At 35.3% G+C, this 20,882-nt stretch overlaps 1 protein-coding gene across 1 annotated transcript in view; it reads right to left on the minus strand.

The window, feature by feature from the left end:
• IMMP1L (inner mitochondrial membrane peptidase subunit 1) overlaps positions 1-20,882 on the minus strand; it is a 76,276-nt gene that overhangs the window by 38,717 nt on the left and 16,677 nt on the right. Inside the window, exon 2 of the mRNA XM_049780103.1 lies at positions 16,484-16,603. The gene's annotated coding sequence lies outside the window, so the exon portion shown is untranslated. The remainder of the gene's footprint in view (positions 1-16,483; positions 16,604-20,882) is intronic.

Raw genomic sequence — 20,882 nt, forward strand, 5'->3', positions numbered from 1 at the left:
AATGCTAATGTGTTGCTCCACTCATAAATAATATACTGAATTTATTTTGAAATCACCTTTTATCTGAATATCAGTTTTTAAATGCATGGATTAAAATAAAAGCTAGGATAAAATATTTAAGCTGAAGCTTGGAACTAAAAAGATGTAGTTTGAAAGTGAAAAATATCTCGAGTGCTGAGCTTAATCGTCAAGTACGAGTAAAAAAATATCTGTGCTTTGCTAAAGTCAAGTACAATCACCTTTAATTTTAGCACTTGATGAGAGACAAAATGCATTTTTTCGAGAGGCAATTACTCTCATTATGTAATACAAATGAAAAATACAAAAGTCATAAATTTAGTATTACTCAATACAGATAAAATTAGTAACTATACATAAACACTATAGACATCACAAGGTAAGAACACATTTAAAATGTTTATGAGTAATAAAAATAATGATGCAGTTCTATGAATGTTCGTAACATGCACACAAAAGGATCTCACAAAAAATCCTAGAGATCAATAATACAAAGAAAGCTTAAATGTAATTTTTGAATATACTAATGAGTCATTTATATTGTTGTCATGACAAAAATTAAAAAGATAATTTTCCTTCAGTGAACTATACTGTACTTTAAGGAAGTAAATTAAACTCAAATGAGGTGACTTGGGACTATGTTTGTAAATACTTCACAAAATTCTGGGTAACATTTTTATCAATATTATCAGTGTTAAACTTATTTAGAAAATCATAACATTTACTTTACTACTCCAAAAAAAAAAAAAGAAATTCTTTTTTTCCTTTTTGAGTAGATTTTCCTTAAAGAAAAACATGTAAGTCAAACTGCACATTAAAGCTTCAGGTATATATATATATTATTTTCTTAAACAAGTACTGTACAAGTATGTACTTATGGTCACTAACCTGTGTTCACCTCCTTTCTCTGTCTAGAGATATAAATCTTATCAACAAAGCAGAACTAAAGCATAAAATATAACACTATCATTCAAAATTCTAAATTTTATAAAGGGGAAACAATAATATTTAGGGAAAAAAGCAGCACAGAAAATCCTTGCAGTTGGCTAATATTTCTAAATAAGACATAAAAGCACTGAACAAAAAACACCACTACCTTAAAGTTATAATTTTCTGTTAATCAGAAGCTCTATCATCAGACTTAAAAAGCAAACTTGAGAATTTAAAAATGTTTGCAATACCCATATTCAACAGAGGCCTCTTATTTTGGAAATTAAAGAACTACAATCAAATTAAAATTTTGATACTCAATAAAAAGCAAAAGAGGTAAAAGGAATTTAACCTTTCAGAAAAGAAAATAACCAAATGGCATTCATGTGAAAAGGTACTTAACTTTATTATTATCAGGCAAATAGAGGCAACCTGATAATGACTTACCACTATATGCCCAATAGAATTTAGAAATGAAAAACTGGAGAAAAAATTGAATATTGGCAAATATACAGAGCACCTAGAACTCTCATTTGAATGTAAGCCAATTAAAAGCTGGCAGTATTAATGAAGGTTAAATTCACAAATTAGTGATTCAGTATTTGCTCCTAGATAATATTTCAGTACTTGTTCCCAAAAGAAACAAATATACATATGAGACATAGATTAGAATGTTTTATGTGAAAACTACTTACACGCCTATTCATATTACAAAGAAAAAATATTATGTGATAAAGTCATACAATCAAATACATCAGTAAAAATAAAAATGATACAGCTACACAAAATAATATGAACAATCTCAAGATGCAATATTGGGCATAAAAAATAAGTATATTAACAAATATAAAAGCAAGCAAAATGAAACTATGTTATAAAAATTCAGTGCTGTATCATCCCTAGGAGTGTGGGAAGATGGAAGAAGGAACGGTCACTGGCTAGGAACATGAACTTACTATCTGAAATGTTGATATGCTGTTTGTTTGTTTTTTTTTTATCTGCATGCTGGCTACATGGTTGTATTTGATTTAACATAAAATTCATAGAAGTATCTAGTAAAATATTCACTCTGTTGTATTTGTATGTTTTTTCTTTTTTCTTTCTTTTCTTTTCTTTTTTCTTTTTTCTTTTTTTTTTTTTTGTGGTTTTTTGGGTCACACCCGGTAGTGTTCAGGGGTTTTTCCTGGCTCCATGCTCAGAAATTGCTCCTGGTAGGCATGGGGGACCATATGGGATGCCGGGATTTGAACCGATGACCTTCTGCATGAAAGGAAAACGTCTTACCTCCATGCTATCTCTCCTGCTCCTACATATTTTTTTCTTTTAAAGAAATTTTATAAGGAACCAGAGAGCCAGATACAGGGTAGTCAAGGCACTTGTCCTGCATGCATCTGACCCTGCTTTGATCTCTATACTAAATATGGTCCCCAAGTCCTCCCAGGAGTGATCACTGAACACAGTACCAAGAGTAAGCTCTAAGCATCTGTAGGTGTAGAGCCAGACAAAAAAATAGTAAAATTAAGAAATTGTTTTATAGATTTGGCATTAGATGACAAACCTCAGATTACCAAGCAGTGGTGTGGGGAATAAATAGGGCAAACTAGAGGTGACATAGAGAGAGTGAGCAGTTGTCTTGGTAGTGATGGAATGCAATTAATTACTTTGTACATCAATACCATAAACTTTACTACTATTGTAACCATATCACTTAATATATATAACAAAAATAAATAATAATTTTCAAAAAAATGTTTAGTATCAGGGCCGGAGCGGGCACAAGTGGTAAGGCGTCTGCCTTGTATATGCTAGCTTAGGATGGACTGCAGTTCGATCCCCTGGTGCCCCATATGGTCCTCCAAGCCAGGAGTAACCCCTGAGCATCACAAGGTGTAGCGCAAAAACCAAAAACCAAAAAAAAAAAAAAAAAAAAAAGTTTAATAAGCAAGAGATAGCTCAATAAGCTGATATATATAGTGCACAAGCAGGAGGTTCAGGTTAGCCTTCCAGCACTTCATGGTTCTGAGATCTACCAGGAATAATCTTTTTTTTTTATTTATTTATTTATTTATTTTTTGGGCCACACCCTGTGACGCTCAGGGGTTACTCCTGGCTATGCGCTCAGAAGTTGCTCCTGGCTTCTTGGGGGACCATATGGGACGCCGGGGGATCGAACCGCGGTCCGTCCTAGGCTAGCGCAGGCAAGGCAGGCACCTTACCTCCAGCGCCACCGCCCAGCCCCCAGGAATAATCTTTGACCCAAAGATTGCTTACGTGTTTTCACCCCCCCCAAAAAAAATTTTATACACAAAGGCATACATAAAAACAAAAATACACAGAATACTTGCCGTAAGAAACAGGAACAATGCCTATGTTTTTCTTTCATATAGATGCTATTTTAATGTACATATATATTATATATAAATCTAAAAAGAACTTTTGATAATCATTTAAATGATAAGAGCTGAAATATGTTTCTGGACTATTACTTATGGAACAATAGTCTTTCACCCTATTACTTCCCTGTTTAATTATGTTAATGCAGTGACATACAATCCTGAAGGGCATAATACTGAATATCCCACATTAAACTTCTCAGCCTCTCTTTAAAAGGATAAACTCATATGAATTCACAAACAACTCAAGTACCAACCTACAACTGATCTGTTTTTCAACTTCCCTGAATTCCCTAATTGCCATCAACACCACACCCCCCACCATGGTTTTGGGACATCAGCCTAATAATGTGAATCCTTCTAGGACTGTACTCTATAAGATTTTGAATTTTACGGACTTCAAATGTTAGGATTCTAGCAATGAAGACTATGTGCTTTGAGACTAGGATCCAGTCCATTTTCTCCCATTTGCCAGTATACAGTATTTATGGAAACTGTGGCATTGGTGTCAGGATTGCTGCTGCTAGTGCTAATAAAATACCTAAAATAGTTGCAGTACTAAACTAACTGTCCTTATGTGAAAAACTACAGTAGCAGAGGAAATCAAGCAACATAAAATAATGTTTGTCACTTCACCTCTTTATCACCTTAACTTTCATAAGCTTTTGTTAATAATGAAAATTTATTAACAAGAATCTCTTAAAACATTCATTTTATTTTTCAATGAAATTAAAGAAAAAATAAATTATTAAATAACAATGTATGAATTCATGAAACTATATTTCATGCTTACATTGTCATACACATATATATATTCCCTTTATTTCCATGCAAAATACATGTTATTTACAATAGTTTTTTCTCATATTTAAAGTTTCAGAAAATAAATTGAAAGATCTAAAGATTATAGAACTCATTTTCACTTAACAGAATTATGTGTGTTTATTATGTAAGGCAGGCTTTGGGGATACAGAAAACGATAAAAAAATTTTTTTTACCATAAACATAAGCAGGTTTGCCCCTTCTCATTTGACTTATAAGTAAAGCAAAACTATTTTTAACTAAAACTATATATATTCAAAAAAGTAAAAGTAACGTAAAGATATGATATAGACATCCTATTTTTTTCTTTTCCATATGCAACCACACATAGGAATTAGATATTTTATACTTTTCCAAACTCTCTTTATGCAAAGATGCAAATACAAAGATGTAATTTATTCCCTTCCCTGTAAGCAAAAGAGTAATTTATTAGACAGAACATTACATTTTTCAAGTAACAATGTGGATCTGGAAACTTTTCAAATCCACAGACACTGAACATTTATAGACTATTTTACAGAAAATAAATTATTTATAGGATATTTTATAGAACATCTATAAAATATAATTGTATAGGTAAGTACAATCCATTTACCTAAGAGACATTAGAGTGTTTTCAATGTTTTGCTCCTATAAAGGTGCAATGAAGACTCCCATCCATGTTATTTTTAGTGTATCCACAGTACATCTTCAAATTTGGTACTGACTAAAGGTAAAATTTCTCTAGAAACTGCCTTGTTGTATGTAGGTTGTCATTTGGCATTTCTATCACATGTGCATCTCAGATACAGATTTAAAAAGTAAAGTCACTCCTCTGTCTAAAATTATTTGTTCATAAGGCGAGTCTCAAAAATGTTTAATTGCAATATACTACTATAAGAAGCTCATTATTTACTTTTTTAACTCATATGTTAGGTTTTGGGACATGACTAGAAGTGTTCAGGGCTTATTCATGGTTTTTTTCTCAGGGATCATGCCTGATGAGGCTCAGGGTAATTTATGGGGTGCCAGAGACTGAATCTGAGTGAAACACATACAAGGCAAATGCTTACCCTCTGTACTCTCTGGCCCAGACTCCTGTTTTTTCCTCCCAGTAGCACATGAAAAACTGATTCGCATAATAGGGTTAAAAGCAAACAATCTTCTCACTGCAGTGTTGTCTTCAATAAGATAGCTACAGAAACAAAGAAAACAAATCTAAAAGTCTAAAGAAATAAATGAAACTATATCAAATTAAAAAGGTCTGCGCAGAGCCAGAGCAACCAGTACAGCAGGTAGGATGCTTGCCATGCATGGGCCAAACCAAAGTTGTTATCAACTCCCCATATGAAATCAGATGCCTTCCAGGAGTGATTCCTGGATGCAGAACCATGAAAAAAACCCTGAGCAAAGCATGGGTGTGGCCCAAATTCAACAGTTTCTCCCTCCCGAAAACTCTGAATAGCAAAAGAAACTCAAGCTATAATAAAAATACACCCTACTGAATAGAAGAAAACATTTCACACAAACACCAGATAAAGCATTAATATACAAGACTTATAAAGCACTCACAAAACTCAACAACAAAATCCAATAATCACATTCTAAAGTAAGGAGAGAAGATAAACACTTTCCCAAAAAAGACATTAAAAAAGTCTAACAGGCATATAAAACATATTTACCTTCATTGAAATTAAAATCAAAGCAACATTAATTTGAGATATTTCATACCAAAGTGAATGGTAAATATCAAAAAGTTTGGAAATAGCCAGTGTTGGAGGGCTATGGTGAAAAGGACCCCTCCACTGTTAGAGGGAATGTTATCTAATCAACCTCTATGGAAAGCAATATAAAGATTTTCCCAATTAATAGGAATAGTAATAGGATAGTAGAACTACCATCCCAAGCAATTCCAATTCTTGGCATTTACTTACAAACAAAAAGGCATTAATGAAAAAGGATATATACACATCTACGTTCATCAAAGCACTTAGTACAACAGTCAAGGTATGGAAACAACACAAATACCCAACAAAGAAATTTTGGTTTTTGTGGAATGCTGTGGAATGCAATGGGATATTGTGCATCTCTAAAGAAAAAAAATCATTAACAACTATTCAAATATTTCAAAAGACATAAAATGGACACACATGTCTTTTGAATATTTTTTTGTGTATTTTCTTTAACAGCTATAATTCTTTCTAAATATTCTTATACCGTGATGATTCTACCCACTGTTTATCTTGTCTTCTCTTTGTGAGCTGTTCAATAAGGAATTTGGGTGGAAAAGTCCCTCAGTTTAATGCTTATGATTGAACCATGTCATGGGGATTGTTGGACTTGTTCTTATTGCCCCCATATGCGCCAATAACGCCACGTGGCGTTGTTCCTTGTTTGCATAGGCACATTAAAATGGGAAAATACTATACATACAAATAAGTTCTTATCTATTAGAGATTGGAACACACAAATCTCGTAGTGCAATGGGGCCTTACACCCTGAACATTGATATAATGACCTGGCACAGGCCTCAGAAGAATGGGCATCCTCCATTCACCCCTGAACCAGGGACGTTATCTACGAAACATCAAGGGTTTTTTTATAACAACACCTGGAAGCAATCCTCTAACAGGAAGACACTACCACGGCTCTGACATCAACCTGCTCAAAAGAGACTTCCCTTAACACTGAGAAGACTTAACAACAACAACGACCTGCTTACAGGACAGGGTTCACTGCATTGCCCTTTAATTGTGAAGTGAAGTGAAGTGTGAGGTGAAGTGAGAGGACACTCTGCACCATCCTGACTGCAATATAGGATATGCAGATTCCAGGATCTTTAATACAAAAACATGATACCAACAACAGAGACTGTGTGAAAAATAAAAGTGTATTGGCACTACTGACAATGACCTGGATTGGAAAGACTAGTATGCCTGGAGCCTAGAGTTGGTCTTACGCCAGGGAATTTCAGGGGTAGGGTCTCCTTGTATTTAGGCCAAAGCTTTTCCATTCCATGTCCCTCATATTTTGGTGGGCCTATGCAAACAATAATTGCCACTCTAACACCATTTTTACTGTGCTCCTTTGACTCTAATCCTTAAGAGAAACAAACCACTTAAACTTGAGGTTAACTTAAACTAATATGCATGTGCATGGAAATGTAAAAAACTACTTTGCCTTCAATGTTTAAGGAGTTACATAAGTGTTATGTTTTTAGATTGCTTTGTGTGCTGCTAAGAAATATTATGTACTACAATCTGGGGACTTGAGGGACAAAGCAATTGTACATAGGTTCTGTTTTATTTTTCTTAATGTTCTTTGGCTGAAAGTTCAAAGTTAAGATATCAGCAATAAGACTACTGAGAATTCTGTTTATGGGTGATTGTCCTTCCACTGTAACTTTACCTTGTCCTCTTTCTTTGCATCTTTGTTCTCATAATTAGAAATAAAAAATTAAAAAAAAAAGAAAAAAAAGAAGAAAAATCATTGGAGTCATAATACAGTTGGCTAATGGGGTGCAATCCCCAGCACTTCTAGGAGTAATTCCTGAGTGCAGAAACAAGAGTAATCCCTGGCACAGCTGGGTGTAATCCAAAAACAAAGGAGCAAATGAAAAAAGAAAAGCAATCTGTTTTTAACACAACAGGAATATCATACTGAGTGAAGTTACTCAGAAGAAAAGTAATAAATGAATGAACTCTCATATTTGGTACTTCAAGATACACAACAAGGTAACAACAGAGGGTGAAGGCAATGCAAAATGATAATTGATCCAAAGAACTGACTCGTGGGGTGAGGTACAAAGTGGACAGGTTGAAAGAGAGAAACTTGGGAAGGAAGGTAGGTACATTGGTGATAGATGTGGTACTAGGACTATTTATATGAAAAAAAAAAAACATTAACAGTAAAGCAAATCAAATTATTTAAAAATTAAATAAAAGTAAAAAACTCTGATAGAGAAATTCATATTGGTGTCCAATGGAATAGGATAGCAATGATCTATTTTCCTTCCCAACATTTCCTGACATATAAAAACAAAGGCAAGGAAGAAAACTCAGAAGACTAGAATGTATGTTTTGTATGTAGGGGCTCTGGGTACCATCCTGAGAACCACATTACCAAGCACTACCAAGAATGATTTCCAATCACTAATAGTTGTGTTTCAGATATAGATGTATATAATATCTATACATATATATTTATGTTAATAATACCTATAAATACATATTTTAAATCCAGGCTTTTATAAATTTATGTTAAATATTTATAACTGGATAAGTAGTCAGTTTTTTTTTCTTTGTTTTGGAGCTACATTTATTGATACTATGGGGCTGCTCCTGATTCATCCTATGGGGACCATATGAGGCTAGGAATTTGGTTACCAGAAGCAAAATATATGTTCCTGTTCTTTGAGATATTTCCCTAGCATCACAGTTCACTTTTTCTTGGCATTGGGGCTGAGGAATAATGAGGTTAAAAAAAAAAAAGGACTTCATACTTGTGAGGTAAGTTCTTCATGGCTGAGTAAGATCCCCCAGCTCAATACACATTTACTTATTTAGGAATGTAATGTGGTGCTGTGGAATTGAACCTGGGCTTCCAGCATCCCAACTATACACATTAGCCTTCTAATAATCTCCCTAATCCCTTATTTCATTTTTAAATGAATGTTTTTTCCAAAGCACTTAAATATTCTCATGAAACCAAATGTGTTACTTCGGTTTTCCTTTACAGAACTATAATTTCTAAGAGTTGGACTTTTTAACGGATATTTTCAATATGCAGTGACACCTTATCCATTATTTTTATTTAAAAATCCAGACTTTCAAAAAATTAGAAAACAACTAAAGTTTGGTGTATTTCTTATTTGGGATCTGTAAGGAAATCCAGTTTAATATGACTACAATTGTTCTGTAAAAAATATGTAGATGATAAGTTTTATTCATCAAATAGTCAATTGTACAGTAATCTCAGACTATTGAAACAAAATAGTTAGACTAGAGCTCACCCAAAGCAAATTATTGGGGGAGAATACTCAAGGCTTACTCCTGTCTCTGCACACAATGATAACTTTCCTAGCGGGTTCAGGAAACCGTTTGCAATGCTGGGGATTAAGCCAAAGTCATGTACAACATGCAAGGCAATTACCCTACCCACTATACTATTATTTTGGCCCTGAAAGCAAATTCTTAAAAGCTGCCACACTGTTTCAATTACCTTTTTCATGTCCTCTCTCAAACTGAGGTTGATAGCCACTAGAAGGACTCTGCCCATTTTCAGCATATTTGATTATTTTTATTTTTTTCTTATATTTAACCCATTCTATTGCTTTTCTTTCCCTCAGACAAAACTACGTAACAAGATTTATCTAGCTCAGCCTCTCAAATAGAGGGAGAAACAAGGGAGGGCACCAGGATCAAACAGATATATGATCACTAATAGTAAGCTGGACAAAGAGGGAACCACCTACTCTAGCAGCACGGGGGGTGATGGTGGGGGATATGGGTTGCAGAAAGGGAATGGGGATGGGAGAGGACAAATTTGGTGGTGAGTATTCCCCTGACCCAATGTTAATATGTAGCTAGAATACTACTGTGAAAGATATGTAAGCCATTATGATCAAAATAAAAAAAAAAAAAAAAAAAAAGCTGCCACAAATTCTATACCCTTAATCAGAGGAGAGTATGGAACCTAAGTAAATCTGTATGAAAGAAATGTCTAATATTAGGGAAATGCAGACTTTTTTTTGGTTTGTTTTTCTTTTTCTTTTTGGGTCATACCCGGCAGTGCTCGGGGGTTACTCCTGGCTCGATGCTCAGAAATCGCTCTTTGCAGGCTCAGGGGACCATATGGGATACTGGGATTCTAACCACCGATCTTCTGCATGCAAGGCAAACGCCTTACCTCTATGCTATCTCTCCGGCCCCAGGAAATGCAGACTTTTAATATTAGATTTTAAATAATGAAACATTAATTTGTAAAAGAATACTTAAAGATAAAATAATGCCATGTTAGCCTCTAGAACAAAAAAATCTATAGATAGAGCATAATTTAGAAAAAAACATCCCTATTGAGTCTAAAGGACTCTGAAAGAATCACAAATCTTGTGAAATGAAAGCTCTTCACAATGATAATCCAAGTTATATAATAATAATAAATCTTAACTTAGTTTATTCTGTTTAAACAGAAGTGTACATTTTATATCTTAGAAGCATTTAGGGAAAATACTAATACAAAACAAACCTTGGCACATAAAAAAATAAGATGCAATTATCCATAAAATTAACAGATGCCGAATAGCATTCATTAATAATACCCCAGTGAACGAGGAATTAGTCAAAGTAAAATTTTCCCTCAAAGTAAAAATATATGATGGTGGCCTTTTGGAAAATGGAACTCTGTTGAAGTATAATAATGTTGTGGGAAGGCTTTAAATGCCCTGTCATGTTAGTCAATTTCTCACTAATAATCAAAGAAACATCTGATAACTTATGAAAGTTAGTCAGGCAAATTTTCCACCCAAATGGACATACTCATGAAAATATGCTGATTTCATTTTGCCTTTTTTAACTTATGATTGCCAAGTAGACAGATTGATCCAGTGTCTAGTTCCAACTTGCTAAATGACCTTTTTCAAGTGATTCACTCTAGTCCTCTGTTTCTTAATCAGAAAATTATTAAATATGAAATGACAGTAAATAGAACAAACGTGCTAATATAGAGGTATATGATATTAGGTGACATACATACACATACTTATTATTATTAAGAAATCTTAACTGACTTCTACATATTTATAGGATATATATATATATAACTTTTTAAACAATCACATATGGTACGACATGTACTCAAGGATATAATTTGTAACAGAAAACTGATATAATTCTATTTGCCATATAGATTTATGGTATATGTATCCACCAATAAAAAACTGACTCCCTCTTACTATGCCCCACCCATTTCACTTCTCAGGTATCACCATTTTATTTCAGTCTGAAGGGGATTTTTTGGTGGTTATTGACAATTATTTGCATTTTTGCTTTTTATTCCACATACCTGAAATACAATCATGTAAATTAATTTAAAATAACCCTAACCATGACTTAACATTGAAAATACATTATTTTATCAATTGATATTTTTTAAATGGCATAATATATAAAAGAATATTTGGGAAATGTTATTTAATAAATGTCCCATATCAGAAATAGCCCTAATTTTATTAACAATAGATGGATTCTGGTATATGCATTCTAGTAGAATAATATAAAGCAATTTAAATCAATAAAATAAAAACTACAAACAACCATTTTGAATGATTCCAATGAGTAATGCTCAATTAAAGGACACACACTCTTCTAAACAATGGTGCTCACCAGCCCTCCCCTACAGAGATATCCCACGCCACCCAGGCCTTAACGGTGCTTCACAGCTGTGCCAGGATAACCCTAAAGCAGCTGAGCACTAGTCCAAAAGGAATAGCAAAGATGGTCAGTCTCCAGACTCAAGGCACTATTCAATATGAGCTCCAAGTTTGGCTCTAGAGTTTAGATCTCCGCTCTACCACCCCAGCAACCTTTCCACATCTCTGGTCTTAAGCTGACACAAATCAGTCTGACATCTAGCAGGAACTGCTAGACAGGGCACTGGAGACCCTGCTGCTGAGCAGAGTGTTATAACTGGTGCTAGAGGAGGATGGGGTATTTGTGGTTGTCTGAGGCCCTTTTTTCCTGCTTTTGGAAATTGGCACATGCCTGATGGGTCCTGGAGTTCAGCAGAACAGGAGGCCCTGCCGGAGCAGGTGTTGTCATGTGGTCTGGGCCAGAAGTCCAGGCACAGAAGGTATGTTGCCCTCATCAACTTTAATGTATGCAAGCAAAAACTTTGAGAGCTCTTCGACAAGGATGATCATCAGAGCTGCATTATATAGCCAAAGATACAATGTACTGGCTCTATTTTTAAGCACATCAGCTATAATTTCAAGCACTTGCCTTAAAGAAAGGACTCAGGGACTTTGTGCAGTTGGATCACCATACTAATACAAGGCCTGGGCTTTAAGTTCCTGGAAATTTCCTTTACCCTTAATCATAGAGTAAAGCAGGCAAAAGAACTGTAGTGGTAACAGTAGAACAATTTCTAATCTCAAATAAAAGATTCTAAAGCTGCAATGGCTAATTTATTCCTAATTTATTCCTAAGAAATACAGTGTAGGGATGACAGGTTTGCTGAACTGAAGACAGTATAGACAAGAGCACTCCCTTACTTTCTCCACTATACTATGACCACATAGGAACAAACTTCATCAGGATAAGCCTTTCTTCCCTTTCCTGATAAATGCTTTCCTTCATAGCCACCTCTCCACTTATCCAAAAAGGTTAGACAAATCTTGCTACTACATCTAAGTACTTTACAACTACTCCTATTCTAAAAACTCCCAATACACTAAAAAGATAACCCTCTCTGGTTTCATACTGAAATTTTTATCTCATTAAAATCTTCCACATCAAAATAAAAAAGACATTTCCAAAAAGAACATTAAAATGATTCCCCCCCAAAAATATAAATAATTCATTAATACCACTTAAATACTAAGTGTTAAAATTAAATAAAGAATTGTAAAAATTGGCAGGCCCCCAGCCATCCCCCACATCTTCCCCCAGTTTCCAGGCCTTCCCTGAGTGCCAGCCCAGGTGGCCAGAAAAGTGGGTGCCAGGAGGACTTTAAAGGGGGTCCCCAAGCTTTCCCCACCCCACACTGGTGGGGAGGAGTATGGGGAGGAGGGCAGGCAGACGTCTGGGTTCCGTTTCTCTACCGAATCCTTTTCTGTTCTTGAGGCTAGCTCTTGTCGGCATGGGATTTGTGGAGACCCCAGGCCAAAGGCCTTCTACCTAGCTTGAGGGGGGGTGGTGCTGGGAGTTGCTGGGTTGCACTGGGTTACGGTGAGGCAGTCACAGGGAACTTTTTTCTCACTGGTCTCCATCTTCAAAACTGCATGGGGGCGCTATCCCCGTGCATACAGTATATGTTAATAGTATTCCCTATGATTAAGGTATGTTTTGCATATGTAGAATGTCCATCTTGTATTCTGCCCTTGCCCACCACCCTACAAGCTCATTTCTAGTCCTTCACTCTCTCACCTTCAATCATTACCCCCCATTTACTCTTTTTACCTTCAGTACTACACAGGCCAAATCACAGACCAAAGTGGTGTACTGGATTTAACACCCCCCCAACTATTTCCAAAGACATAAAAGGGACACATATATATATTTTTGAATATCTTATATGTATTTCCTTAACAGCTATAACTGTTACTAAATATTCTCTTATACAGTGACGATTTTCCCCAATGTTTTGTCTGTTCTTCTCTTTGTGATCTGTTTAGTAAAGAATTCTGGTAGAAGAGTCCCTCAATTTAAAGTTTATGTTTGAACCAAATCAAGGGGATTCTTGGACTTGTTCTAGCAGCCCCCATATGTACCAATAACACCATCTGGCATTGTCCCCTTTGCATAAGCATATTAAAATGGGAGAATGCTATATATACAAACAGTTCTTATCTAATAGAGATAGAAACACACAAATCTTGTAATGCTATGGGACTTTACATCCCGAACATTGTCATAATGACCTGGCTCAGGCCTCAGAAGAATGGGCATTCTCCATTCACCTCTGAACCAGGGATGCCTGCCATCTATTAACAACCACAGTTGTCTATTACATCACCTGGAAGCAATCCTCTACCAGGGAAGACCCTACCACTGCTCTCAAAAAGTCTCAAAAGAGACTTCCCTTAACACTAGAAGACAACAACGATCCCTGCTTTCAGGATAGGGCTCTCTGCATTACCTTCTAATTCTGAGGTGAAACTAGAGGACAGCTCTACATCATCTTGACTTCAATGTAGGACAAGCACAGATTCCAGAATCTTTAACTACACTACCTGACACCAACAACAGTGACTGTGTGAAAAATAAAAGTGTATTGGCACTACAGACAATGACTTGGGTTGGACAACCTAGTATGCCTGGAGCCTAGAGTTGGTCTTATGCCAGAAAACTTCAGGGGTAAGGTCTCCTTGTATTTAGGCCAAGGCTTTTCCTTTCTATGCCCCCCATATTTTGCTGAACCTATGCAAACAACAATTGCCACTCTAACACCGTTTTTGTTGTGCTCCTTAGAATCTAATCCTTAAAAAAAAAACACTTAAACTTTGAGGTTAACTTAAATTAATATGCATGTGTATGGAACTGTAAAAAAATACTACACATTCAATGTTAAAGAAGTTACATAATTTTTTGGCTTTATATTGCTTTGTATACTGCTAAGAAATGTTATAATGTACTACAATCTGGGGACTTGAGGGACAAAGTAATTGTGCATGTGTTTTGTTTTATTTTTCTTAATGTTTTTTGGCTGAAAGTTCAAAATTAAGATGTCAGCAAGGGGATTTCTTCTGAGAATTCTGTTTATGGGTGATTGTCTTCCCACTGTAACTTCACCTTGTCCTCTTTCTTTGCATCTTTGTCCTCATAAAATAAAAAAAAAAAAAATCCAAAACATTGTGTAGAAAAATCAGAAACGATACAAATAAGGAAAAAGAAAAAAAAAGAATTGGAAAAATAATACACAAGTATAAAGTCAAAATATAGGTTACCAACAAAGAACTAAAAGATAATATGACTTATTTATAGAGTACCGACAGTTCATAAATGCTTATACTTTAGTAAATGTTTATATATAATTTGTTATAAAATAGTAAAATTGGTACAGTTCCTGAAATAATATGTTCTTAGGTAGAAGGAAGAGAGGAATGCCTTCTTGCTAAAAACAATTGTATTTTCTTCATCTACAATTTTACTTTTTATCATAGTATTTTAAAAATATCATATCCTAAATTCTAATTAAGAGTAAATTTATTGGCTTACGTTACATATATTTATATATAGACATATATAAATATATATGAATGTGTATACACACACAAACACAACCGGCTGTTAAAAGAAATATAAGATCAATTATCCTACTAAATCTCTTTTTAGCTCAAAATCTATCACCTATTTTATTTAAGAAAATATGCTTATCTTAAAAATATCCAATTACATCTAGGCAATTATTTTATGTAGAATATACACAAAACAAATGTTGTTTAGAATTCTAACTCAAAAGCTGGGATAATAAATTTAGAGCTATTACCCATTTTAAGAAAATTTGGGGGGCCAGCAAGGTGGCACTAGAGGTAAGGTGTCTGCCTTGCAAGCGCTAGCCAAGGAAAGATCGCGACCATGGTTCTATCCCCTGGCGTCCCATATGGTTCCCCCAATTTCTGAGCGCTTAGCCAGGAGTAACCCCTGAGCATCAAACGGGTGTGGCCCAAAAAAACAAAAAACAAAAAAAGAAAATTTGGGAAGCTTATGTGCATGCCTCTGATGTAAGAATATACAGAATATATATAGATGTCAAACATGGTGTCACAATGCGTTAATTATGGTGTATTGTGTGTACTAGAAAAAGGGATCATAAAAAAAGATCATAAGGATGAGTATGAAAATAAAAACTATCTTTGATCTCACTATACAGAACTCTAACAGTACGATATATTCAAAATAGATCTAAAGTATATAATGTAAATTATATTGTAATAATTTTAAATATTTTCTTTGGAAAAAACATAGGGAATTTAAATTCTATATAAGAGATAACAACTATACATATTTTTAAACAAATTACAATTATATCATAAAAACAGGGGCCAGTGCAATGGTGCAGCTGTAGTGTGTTTGCCTTGTATGCGGCTGATCCAGGACAGACTTCAGTTAGATCCCTGGCGTCCCATATGGTCACCCCAGCCAAGGGCTATTTCTGAGTGCAGAGCCAGGAGTAACCTCTGAGCATCACCAGGTGTTGTCCAAAAATAAAAAAAATTTTTTGAAAGGAAAAAATATATCATAGAAACAATGTGAAAAATACTAAAATGTCCAATACTTACAAGAATACTTCAATGAATGTTTTTTTAAGTTTTAATGCCACTAAACAAAGTTGACAATAAAATTAAGAAAATCAGAACTTTCATCATTATTTACTATGATAGAATTGCGCGCGCGCGCGTGTGTGTGTGTGTGTGTGTGTGTGTGTGTCTGTGTGTGTATGTGTGTGAATATCACTGAGGGCTTTTCCCTTTAATGAGTCAAACTAAACACTTTATTTGCCCCTCTATAAAGTGCCAACTTTAGAAAATTATACTATGTCCAGCAGGGAGCAGCATTACAACACTCATAAAACTTATTTTGAATATGAAACTGACAGAAAAAAAAGGGGGGGAACCCACTTACCATATGTCTGTTGTATAACACATTCGATTGTGGGGGGGGGGTAGCTTCAGGATTTCCAAGGAAAAAAGCATCTAAAGCATGTCTCAAAAGATGTATAAGTGATCCATGGTTTCAGGATTCCTAAAGTAGGAAATAAGAATTACATTAGGTAATAGCTTTCTTATCCATGTTGAATTGAATGAGTCAGTAATTAAATGCCTCAGCCATTAAATTCATGTTCTTCTTAATGATTCAATAGGATTTTAAATAAATACTTGAGGACACTTTGGAAAAACCATTTTAAACCCCAAATATTAAGTCTTTTATCCTTAAGGAATTTAAATAAAAGAAAGTACATGGGTGAAATAATATTACAAAAAAAAACAAACAAGGGATTTTTAGCATCAAAGACAAAGTTGCTACTGAGCCAACCACATGCAGTTCTGAAATCTCAAACTCTTCTAGAAAATTTCTACATGGAAGATATAACAATAATTTCTACAGGGTAGCACAAATACAAAGATAATTTTAATAATAAAAAAAGCAACAAAGGTGTCTACACTAGAGGCAATAGAGGTGCTGTACTGTAGAGAAATAGGTAGGGCATTCACCTCAAATGTAGTGGACCCAGGTTCAGTTCCTGGTACCACAGATGGTCCTCCTCAGACTCACCAGGAATAATCTGAGTAGTCAGGAGTGAGTGCTGAGGCAGCCAGTTGTGGCCACAAACAAAAAACAAAAGGCAACAAAAGATCTTATAGAATACTCATGTTAAGACTCATTAGGGGGCCGGGCGGTGGCGCTAAAGGTAAGGTGCCTGCCTTGCCTGCGCTAGCCTCGGATGGACCGCGGTTCGATCCCCCGGCGTCCCATATGGTCCCCCAAGCCAGGAGCGACTTCTGAGCGCATAGCCAGGAGTAACCCCTGAGCGTCACCGGGTGTGGCCCAAAAACCAAAAAAAAAAAAAAAAAAAAAAAAGACTCATTAGGTATTTCCTGACTACGACAAAAACTTGAAAAAAACCAATCAATTGTATGAGAACATAGGCAAACATACTATTTGGCATTACCTTATCTATAAATTCGTGCCTCATATTTAACGTAGAAAAGTTTCAACTTCATCTTTATTTGAAATGTTAGTTTGCTCTATTTGTTTATATGCATATTTCTGTGTTTACACTAAAATTATTTGTGTTATTAAAAGATAACAATATAGTTACCATTAAATATACTCACACATAATGCTTTTGATATAAAATAGTACATATCAACATACTAAAATATAATTAAGGTCCTTTACATAAAATTTAATAAGTCGCAAGAAACTAAGGTAGACAAGACAAGCAGCAGGATTCTCTGACTCAGGAGAGCAATTTGACCCCAAGTCAGTGCATACTGAAGGAAAGAGAAGTACAATACAAGGGAAGGGGTCTTCCTCCACCACAGCTGGGCTTCATCCAGTCAAATAGACCCATGAAACTGAGGCAGACAAAAAAAATGCAAAAGGGTCCTCAAAAGAGCCATTTGTACCCCAGATGATGGAAAAAATCCTCAAATTAAATGAACAAAGAACAATGGAAATTTGGAATAAATTCAACAGAAACAGCATTTGGGTCCAGAGAAAAGCTGAGAAGAAGATGAAAAAGGCATACACCCATACTCTGGAATCCTGAAGAGTACCAGTTAAAAGTGACCCAAGTAAAAGCATCCCAATGCAAATCCTATTCACAATTTTGAAAACCATAGTAAAGATGAATACTGAAAGTAACGAGATAAAAAAGGAAAATATATACAAAGAAGCATCCTTAAGACTGACAGTATATTAATCACAAGCAAACTTAAGGCAAAGAGGCAGTAGTGGGATATATTGAAAACCTCAATGAAATGAACACTTCACCTAGAATACTTCACCCAGCTGAACTCTCATACAAGTTTGAAGGAATGAGAAAGAGCTTCACAAATTAACAAAAACTTGTCAACTTTACAGACTCAAAACCAACTTGAAAAGAACTGAAGGGGCTACTTTAAGGTAAGACAAACTCAACAAACTTCTACAAAAAGATAACGCAAACCCCCATGATGATAATATGGACTAAATGCACCAAGAGACTCAAGAGTGGCACAATGTATCATAAAATTGAATTCAACATTTTGATACATGCAAGAAACACACCTGCACTATTATGTTCACTGCAGCACTACACACAATATAGCCAGAATCTGGAAGCAACCGAAGTGCCCAAGAACAAATGAATGGATAAAGACACTGTGTTACATCTACACAATGGAATACTTACTAAGCAGCTTATAGGAAAAATGAAGTCATAAAATTTGCTTACACATGGATGGATATGAATAGTATTGTGCTGAGCAAGAAAAGTCTGATGGAGAGGGATAGACATAAAATGACTGTACTTATTCGTGGGACATTAAAAAAAAAAGATAGCATAGTATTAATACTCAGAGGCAATAGAGACAAAGCCAGGAGGACCAGTCTATAGCAGAGAGCTTGCCACAAATAATGGGAGAGCAGAGTTAGTAGAGAAAGAGGCACTATGACAAGGATAGTTGGAAATGATTACTCTGGACAAGAACTGGGCACTGAAAGGAGATAAAATGATATGCATGATATCTCTTCAGTAACAATATTGCAAACTACACTGTCCAAAATTGGGGGGTAAAGGAAGACAAAAAGAGAGAAGAAAAATGTCTGTCACAGAGGGAGGCAGGAGAAAGGGTAGGGGGCTGGGACAGAGGGAAAACTATAAAAATTGGTGGTGGGAAATGTGTACTGGTGAATGTATGGGTGTAGGGAAATTGTATGTATCATGAACAACTTTGTAACTGTATCTCAGTGATTCAATTAAAGTATTTATTTATTACTTTAACAGAATGTTAAAAGTAAATGCTTCTGAGGTCCATGGAATATAATTTGGGGGGGGGGTTGGGCCACACCCGGTGACTCATGGGTTACTCCTGGCTATGCACTCAGAAATCACTCTTGGCTAGGGAAACCGTATGGGACACCAGGGATCAAACCTAGGTCCATCCTGGATCAGCCGCATGCAACACTATACCACTGTGCTATCGCTCTGGCCCCCCAAATTTAAAATTTAATAGTAATATGCAAAGTGATTCTTTTTACTTCTAGGAACAAAACACAACAAACTTGTAGAATAATAACAAGACTACAATGATTCTGCTAATAATCATTACTTAAAATTGAAAGAAATTCAAATCCTGCCAACAAATGCAACTGCCATGCTTGAACGGGGCCATCTCCATAGACTCTCTTTTCTTGAATAATATGTAAACCAAATAATGAAAAGATCAAGGTAAAATGGCTCATGCAGCAGAAAGCTAGCCATCTCAGGAGGAAAGAGTGGGTCAAGCCCTCACCCTGTCAAAGCCACACCTGCTGCTTCCATCAACAAAAATCATCATTGTCCTCATGGCCCTGACTCTTCGCTCCTCTACAATTCCCTTAGAAAATGCCAATCGGACAAAATTTCAGGTATGCTGGTCTTTGGGCTAATATCACTAGGGCTTTTTGGAGCAAGTGTCGGCACGCACACACACACACACACACACACACACACACACACACACACACACACACACACTTTCCTTCCACAAGGTCTGGCAGCTTTGTACATGTACCTGGAAGTCTCATTTTCATAATGCTTTGAATTTATGGACAACTTCATTTCTTTGATGCCATCTTCACTACAGGATAACAGAATGGACAGCTAACAAGAACTTACTAAACCTTCTGCCATGGTATTAATGACTTTATTGGAGATATAATAATTTTCAAAATGTGCTTGCTGCTATAAAATTTCTTTATTATTTTATTTTTACTTTCATTCTTTTCTTCCATTTTCTTTTTTCTTTCTCTTTTTTTAATAATTGCCTTTCACTTATCTGGAAACAAATGTATTATATTCAAGTATGTAAATTAAGTGATGCATTTTCTTTAAAGTAAAAACTAAAAAAAATTTATAATTAATATTCTTACTCCTTAACATTATGTAATCTAAGCACTATTTCTTTTTTTGGGTCACACCCAGCAGCGCTCAGGAGTTACTCATGGCTCTATGCTCAAAAATCGCTCCTGGCAGGCTCAGGGGACCATATGGGATGCCGGGATTAGAACCACTATCCTTCTGCATGCAAGGCAAATGCCTTACCTCCATGCTATCTCTCTGGCCCCCAAAAGCACTATTTCTAATCTTTTACTCTTCTTGAGGTCTCCATCCTAATTTATTTCTCCTTTGTACATTTCATCTTGTGTCTTTATTATTTATACCAATTTTCTCTTTTCTAAAGTGACTGAACCTCAAATTTTATTTTGTTTGCTTCTCTTTATGATCCTATCATCCTCTCTTATCTTAGGATACATAAATATGGTATCTTTTTTA

Source organism: Suncus etruscus, chromosome 9 (genome assembly GCF_024139225.1).
Source record: "Suncus etruscus isolate mSunEtr1 chromosome 9, mSunEtr1.pri.cur, whole genome shotgun sequence".
NCBI lineage: Eukaryota > Metazoa > Chordata > Mammalia > Eulipotyphla > Soricidae > Suncus > Suncus etruscus.